The 8,522-nt window shown below is 41.1% G+C and overlaps 1 pseudogene; it reads right to left on the bottom strand.

The window, feature by feature from the left end:
- Positions 1–975: 975 nt before the first annotated feature.
- Positions 976–3,393, bottom strand: LOC129395346 (small ribosomal subunit protein uS7-like; annotated as a pseudogene).
- Positions 3,394–8,522: the final 5,129 nt, after the last annotated feature.

The following is an 8,522-nucleotide window of genomic DNA, read 5'->3' as shown; positions in this document are numbered from 1 at the left end:
TTGCTGCAAAGGACATGGTTTCATTCTTTTTTATGGTTGTATAATATTCCATGGTGTATACATACCACATTTTCTTTATCCAATGATTGGGTACCTTTTGATTGCCATACCTCAAATAGAAAGGATTGGTTTCATTTCCTAGAGAGATAAGAGGAATAAGGAAAACTGCTTATCAATTTTCTGGTGCTTACTATGCACCAAGCACTGTGAGAAGTGATTGTCATGCCATATCTCATTTAATCTTTACAAGAATTTTAGAGAGTGGATGCTATTACTGTCTCCATTTACCAGATGCGAAAATTGAGGCATAGAAGTTAAGTAACTTGCTTACGGTGACAGGAAGTGGTAGAATTGAGACTCAAACCCAGGACCATTTGACACCACAGTCCAGAGTTGTATTGGAAACGACACCACCTATATGCTCTCTTTATTCTACAAATTTTCGACTCTTTTGGAGAATAGGAAATGTTATCCAAATTGTGTGTGACTAGGCCTTTAATCAAAATCAAACTGTCTCAATGCATAGTTCTAGTTTGCAATTAAATAGAAGGAAAGAAAAAACTCAAACAAATAAACAAAGCAGAATTTAAGATTCTTGGATGTGGGAAGTCTTGGGAAAAAAAAAACTCCCCAGGTACACTTCTAGATGTGGGAAATCTTGGGAAAAAAAAACTCCCCAGGTACACTTCTAGATGTGGAGAAGATCATAGGAGATCCTTAAGCTGTTTTTTCAGGTTTCATTTCCTTAACCTGAGAGTTCAAAGTTTTGGTTGCTTAGCTATCAGGGAAAGTCAGTGTCTTCAGCCTTGCAAATAGAAGTATCAGCACCTTTGCAAAGTTAGAGAAAACTCTATCCAGTCTGAGACATCAAGGTTTCATGTGCTTTACAAAACAAAACCAGGTCATTTATTTGTGTTGTAGCCCATTTCACTTCTGGGCTAAATGTCAGAAGGACAAAGGCACAATTGTCTTTCTTGACTTTCAAGAATAAAGGAAGTGATAGTAAAGCTCTCAATTTTTGTGTGTGAATAGAAGATAGGAAGTAGCCCTAATGATCTAAAATGGCTGAAAGCCAAAGACTTACATGATTTCCAACACTATAGAGCCGGTTGACCTTCCTGATTAAATAAACATAGTTTTCTATAGCTAATATTATAACTACTTTCCACTTTATGTTTTTTTAGTACATACTATATAACAGGGAGTTTAAATAGTGACATTTGGCTGGGCAAGGTGGCTCATGCCTGTAATTCCAGCACTTTGGGAAGCCAAGGCAGGAGGTTTGCTCGAGCCCAAGAGTTCAAGACCAGCCTGGGCAACATGGTGAGACCCCATTTCTACAAAAAATTGGAAAAAAAAAAAAGCTAGGCATGATGTTGTACACCTGTATTCTCAGATACTCGGAAGACTGAAGTGGGAGGATCACTTGAGCCCAGGAGATTGAGGCTGCAGTGAGTGGTGTTCATGCCACTGACTCCACCCTGGGCAACAGAGTAAGACTCTGTCTAAATAAATAAATGACACTTATATGCTTCAAATAGTGTGCTAAGAATTTTATTTGAATTATATAAACTCCACAAGACACTATTCAACAGTTACTACTCTTACTAAAGTAATAAATGCATATAGTTGAACAGATAGTACCCCAAAGTCCTATGTTGAAAAAAAAAAACAACAGCTACCTCCATCCTCCCAATCCCTGTTTCCCACTTCTAAGAGACAACCATTCTTATCTCTCTTGGTTGGTTTATGGTTTTGCTTTGGTATGCAACTCTAAATTCTGGAATTATAGCTTATATTGCTATTTTATGATATATAAATTTTAAGTGGTTTTTAAAAATTCACTTCTTGTATGGGATATGATGATTTAGCTTCCTTCTAATCCTTTCCCTTCCTTACATACACACAGTTCTGTAGTTTTTCTTAGAATTAATGATGATTTTCTTTTTCACTAGCTTAGTTTTGTGTGCCTATTAGTACTAACCCAACCCCATACTTTCCAGAAGGACTCTAAAATGCTTCTCAATATGGCCAACATATCAGGTAATTTGTTGGTTCTATCTTTTTTCCTGGATACATCTTTCCAGACCCTTCCATTTACCTATCCCTAACCCACAGCACAGCTTTCTTCCTGGGCTTTCCTTTCACCTTCATCCTGGGAATTTTCTTTATCATTCTCTTGTGTTCAACCTTCTACTTCCTGGACCCCATATATTCCTTTGACCACTCCCTTGTCTTGGTAGAGCACATGTTCTTGTGGCTTCCTGAGAAATGGTTAGTGAGAGGTACATTTTTGGAGACCTTATCCCCAGCATTCTGAAATTTCACAACAATGTGTCTCTATGTGTCATATAGTCATTGTACTAAATACACAGTTGGCCCTTTAGTCTGTAAACTCATTTCCTTCTGTTTGGAGGGAAATTTCTTTTATTATGTCTTTGATTATTTCTTCCCCTCTATTTTTCTGTTGTCTCTCTGGGCATTCCTAATGGATATTGGTTCTCTAATTCTCCTATTCTTTTTCTCTTTTCCCCAACTCTTTGCACTTTTGTTTTACATTCTTAGAGATTAATTAAAAATATATCCATAGATACATAATAAGTAAACTTTTAATTTTAAGAAATTTCTATTCAAGTAGTTTGAGTTTTTAGGAGCTCTTTTTTTTTTTCTTTTCTTCTCTTTTTTTTTTTTTTTGTGGGGCCACCCTGAAAGGCAGACAGGTTTATTGGGCTACAGCCAGGAAATCAGCAGTTGGACTTGGCCATGAGCTCCAGGTTGTTCTTCTCAATGGCATAGTAGTTGGAAGAGTTCTTGGCAATGCTGATGAGCTTATCGGCCAGGTATTCAGTGATGGTCTTGATATTCTGGAAGGCAGCCTCACTGGTACCTGTGTACAGCAGCCAGATGGCTTGATTCACATGGTACAGTGGGGACATGTCCACATCCTGCTGTCTCACAGTCTCAGCTTGCTCGATATATGTGGAGTCCTCCCAGGGCCACATTTGATGCTGGCATTCACCAGAACCTGCAGAGGGTTCTTGCCCGTAAGCAGGTGGATGATCTTGAAGGCATGCTTGACAAGGCAGAGTCATGAGCTTCTTGCTGTTGTGGCCATGCATCATCATTGAGTTAGTGAAGTGCTCCATGATGGGACATCACACTTTGTGGATGTAATTGGCGGCATACAGCCCTATGCTGTGAGGCAGGTACTTGGTATACTTCTCCTTCACTGCAATGTAATCCTGAAGGGAAATGTCACTGATCTGTGCATCATCAGTGCTCCACTTCCCAAAGAACTTGATGTCAGGGGTTTCTGCCACCACTGGTGCTTCTGTCTCCCACTTGGTCATCTTGAGGGCACAGCCTGAGCATCTCTGTTTCTCAATGTGGACCATGCACCACCCTGACACAGACAGAATTCATTCTTATTCTTAGAATGTTTCTTTTTATTTCTAGCATCCATGTTTCATGGACATGATGTATCTATGCATCTCTCTGAAAATGTTAATTATAGGGATTTTATGGCTTCTTCTCCTCCCTACATTATTTCTGTTTCTTCCAAGTTCCTTTTTTCAATGTGTGTTTCATATTCTTTTATTCTATTAAAGACTTTTCCCCAATGCTTGACTATTCTTAATTATTCATTTGTATTTAGGAGTGTGGAAATTGAAAATCTGTGTGTGGGGAGATGCGGTGGGGGGGGGGGGGAAATTATTGATTGATTAGCCTTATGTCCTTAGGTGGACCTGGCCACTTCATTGGGAGACCCTACAATTATTGGTATCTGTGGGCCTTTTCTCTTAAGCCAATCAAATTTCCCAGAGAGGAAGCTTCCAATTTCCTGCCTGGGGGATATAATTCTGACTGTCAGAATTAAGGATGTTGATGAGAAAGGTAAGTGGAAAGGTATGATAAGTATCATCCATGTCCTCAACTGAGCCTGGAAACTTTACTTAAAAATCCTCCTCTTTATTATCATAATTGTAATAATAACCAACATTTATTGAGGGCTTATTTCATCAAACACAAGATTTCTGTACAAGTATGTTCTCTTTTTTTTTTTTTTTTTTGGTACTCTTTACAACCAACCCCCAGTTTAAGTATGGTCTTTTTTTTTTTTTTAGAGACGGAGTCTTGCTCTGTCACCCAGGCTGGAGTGCGTGGCCTGATCTCAGCTCACTGCAAGCTCCGCCTCCTGGGTTCACGCCATTCTCCTGCCTCAGCCTCCAGAGTAGCTGGGACTACAGGCGCCCACCACCACGCCTGGCTAATTTTTGTATTTTTAGTAGAGACAAGGTTTCATCATGTTAGCCAGGATGGTCTCGATCTCCTGACCACGTGATCTGCCCGCCTCGGCCTCCCAAAGTGCTGGGATTACAGGCAGGAGCCACCGCACCTGGCCCTAGTAAGTATGTTCTTTACATCATTCTTTAACATAGTAAAAGACTGGAAATAATCTAATGTCCAAAATGAGAGATTGATTCCAAAAGTCATGGTGCATTGATACAATGAAATGGTAGGCAGCCATTAAAAGCAATCTAATAGCCCCAGTTATCAGGGCCAGCCACTTCCCATAGCTATTTTAAAAGGTCCCATTTCAGCTGAACTGACCCTATCATCACCTCCACCCCAGCTACCCATCAAGAGTTGGCCTGAAAAGAGAATAAATGTTGCCTTTTGAAAACTGCAATGATGGTGAAGAGAAACCTATTCCTATCCCTACTACTCCTCTTCTTGGTGAAAGAGAGGCAATGGTGTGCTGGTAAATGTTTAACAACTCATTGGAGGTATCTATGTTGTGTAAACACTCTCACCATGGCCAATTTCAAGCTACCAATGTGACATCCATCAACTGGCTAACACATTTTCAGAAAATTTAACAATTGACTTTCATGAGCTGGGATGAGCTGGTTCCAGTGCACCACTAGAGAGAGGCCTCAGAGAACAGCAGTGGTTAGACTTGTGTTTAATCACCAATCCTGCTTTGCAGACTAGGCCTAGAGCCACTGGAAATGGGTCAAGAACTCTAGAATAGGGTGATGGAGTTGCCAGGTAAATAGGAAGCAAAAAATATTTTCCTTGAATTTCTGGTGTCCAAGAGGTACGGAAACAAGGGCCCTGGAGGAGATTGGGAGCTATGGGTTTTCCAGCCCTACCCTACTCCCAAGAAAAATACACACAGCAGGGAGTCAAGAGGCACAAGCTTCAGAGAAATGCAGAGACAGGCCAGCAGCTAGAAGATGCAAGGGACAGCCCAATTGCAGATTTGATGAGAGGAGGTGGCAAATGATAGCCTTCGCAGTGGTGAATTGTTTTCTTTCTTTCTCTGACCCCAACACTAGAAGTACACATGTACCACAAAGGGAATGGGACAAAAAGCACAGAGAGGGAGTGAGGAGGAGGAGAACTTTGAATCAAATAAGAGATTAAAGTTGCAAAACAAAAGGAACAAAGTCTTCAGAACCAGAATGGGCCAGTTTTAATAACCAGAAGTTACTGCACTATTATGAATCAGATTGAGATGGCTCTGGGGAGCTTGCCACCCCAAGGGGGAAGAAAGCATGAAAAGGCATAGTAGGAATTTTGGAAAAATTAAAACCATTAAGTGGTACATGGAGATAATCTTGTAGTGGTTGAATGTATAGTTACTTAACATTTTCCTCTTTGTGCTTTTTTTGTGTTTGCTTATTTTTGCACAACTAACATGTACAAAGTAGTAATTTTTTTTAGCTTAAGGATCCATGTTGTTGATGGGGACAAAGATGGCATCAGGGACAGACAAGAAGACCTAAAGTTAATAAAAATCCATTTTCTAGTGAATATAAAGTTCCTGGTAACACAAGGTGCTGGGAAGGAGGCTGACTTCAAAAGTCCCAGGGGGCAGGCCAGGCTTGGTGGCTCATGCCTGTAAATCCCAGCACTTTGGGTGGCTGAGGCAGGCGGATCACCTGAGGTCAGGAGTTCGAGACCAGCCTGACCAACATGGTGAAACCCCATCTCTACTAAAAATATAAAAATTAGCCGGGCATGGTGGTGGGCACCTGTAATCCTAGCTACTAAAGAGGTTGAGGCAGGAGAATCATTTGAACTCAGGAGGTGAAGGTTGCAGTAAGCAGAGATCGTGCCATTGCACTCCAGCCTGAGCAAAAAGAGCAAGACCATGTCTTAAAAAAAACAGTCCCAGGGGGCATTTATGAAGAGCAAGGACCCCCTCCTGGAAGAAGAAAGTACCTGGATCACAAGAAAGCAGCTCTTTAATAGCTCTAATCCAAGGATGGAGGTCCCCTCCTCCTAGTCATTCCTTAAGGGCTTCAGAGAGGGTGTTTCTGATAAATAGAGCATTACATCGTTAAACGGACAATTAGGTCTTCAAAGCAGCTTGAAGTAAGACGCAAAGGCCTCATGGCCTGTTGAATTTATTACATCACTGGAGAGGCAACATTTGATCTGAAAAGTATAAAAAATTTTTCTATGATTTATACATTACCCAGAAACCTTTTGACTTCCTGGAATTCTTAATATAAATTCTATTTTTTCAGCAACAATGTTCTGGCATTGCTGCTAGCAGCTTGCTTGGCCACAATTACTGAAGCTGACTGGTTTTGCCCCTAGCAAAAGTAATGTCATTACCCTTGGCAATGAATCTGAAGAGCAAAGTTAAGTCATGCTTTCAACAGGTCCTTTGCCAGTTCCTTAAAATCACCCAAAACGATCCATCCATTTTTAATGTCTCCCTTGGCAGCAACTTCAAGTGATTAAAAAATGTCCTATCCATTCTAAAGCAGTCGCTAGGGAAATATTTAAATTATTCTGTTACATCTAAAATTTGTTGTAGTGCAGTCAACCCCAAAAGAGCCTCATAAACATCTTGCCTCTGTGTGGGGCCATTCTGAATTTGGATGCCATCCGGTGATTCTTGACTGGCTGACATGTTTCTGGGATTACCTGTGACAAGGTAGAATTCAGCTTCAGTGAATATCTGCTCTGATCACTCTCACAGGCTAGGCATTGCCTCTGTGTGTGTGTGTGTGTGTGTGTGTGGTTTGTTACAAGGTGAGAATAAGTCCCTCTTTCTGTCTTTCCATTTGCTACTTACCGCCTTGGTGCTTCTAAAAGTGACCCTCATGAAAGCAGCTCATCTTCCGAGTCAGCCTTGTTCTCAATTGTCGTGGAGTTTCCCAAAGTACCCTGTAATTGCCTCAATACTTCCCTTCACTTTAGCAAAATTGAAGTGTGTCGTAGGTTTCCACTTTTATTCTGATCCTTAGGTCTAATTACATTTACAACCTGGGCTAGGATATTTGTGTAACTGTTGTTTATGCCTCCAAATTCAAAATTATTTATAACATGGTAGATTGTAGAAATCTGATTTGCAAAATCTTTAGAAGACATCTAGAAAATATCATTTTTAGTAGGTCGATTCTTCTCTAGGTGGAACATGTAGAGACCAATGGTATTGGAAATGAGAGCAGCTCTTCCCTACATTGCCCAAAAACCTAAAAATGGAAAAAGCTGGATCAGCCCCCTTCTTCAGCTCAGGAGTCTATCTTTCACAGGGCCTCCAAGGGATGAATTGGCCTCTTGAATGTCAGCTACTATTCCTTTAATACTCCATTGTGGGTTTATTAATAGTACATTTTTTTGTGCTTTTTTGGGAATGTGACTTATATTGCCAGCTTGTGCTGTTTCTCATGGTAATGGATTCTCTCCACTGCATAAAATCAGACTTCCCTTGATTTGGCTTAAAATCACCTCATAAACTTAAAAGACATTCTTTCTTTTTTCTCTTTTGAAATTCATTGTTCACTCCACGAGGCTCTTTGTGATTCTCTAGGTTTCTAACGTGTCCCCTGCCCCACACACAAGTCTCTCTGATTGAACAGCAGCTAATCTTTTTAATCATGCTTCCTTTATGCCATATGGCAACCCCTCCCCTTCCTGTGTCCTTAATCTCTTTCTATGCCTTTCTCTAGCTCTTCCTCCAACCCCTCCCCTTCTGTTAGGCAAATCTTTCTGAAAGGGCAGTGACCCAGACTGTCCCCAGGGTATGGCTAATGGGGTGATTGCCCTGACCCTGCACTCTGAGAGTTCCCACCCAGCAGCGGAGACCAGAGACCAGGTGGTTGGTGGATGGAGGGGGTGGAGGGGAGCAGGGAAGGACAAAGAAGCTGGAGCCTTTACTCAGAGGAGTTTAAAAAGATTGATGTACTCATGAATACATTAAAATGAGTGGCTAAGTTGAGGCGGGCTGCTTAGATATGGCACCATCTCCTTCCTTTAAATCCTCCCTATTCTTGCTCTGAGACTCCATGAGAGCCCCTCACCTTCTTTGGTCTCCAAGTCTCTCCTCCATGCTTATTTACCACATTCAATTTAAATAAACATACTTCTTTTTGGGGGGATGCACGTGGGGCCCACAGTTCACTGGGGGTGGTATACCAATGAAGAATATCCTGGTACAGACGCTAGTTGTTTCAGATAGAGAGGAGGCTGGTTTCTGGACCCTGATGGATAAAGAAGAT

Source organism: Pan paniscus, chromosome X (genome assembly GCF_029289425.2).
Source record: "Pan paniscus chromosome X, NHGRI_mPanPan1-v2.0_pri, whole genome shotgun sequence".
Lineage (NCBI taxonomy): Eukaryota > Metazoa > Chordata > Mammalia > Primates > Hominidae > Pan > Pan paniscus.
This window is presented reverse-complemented; position numbering and strand designations above follow the sequence as displayed.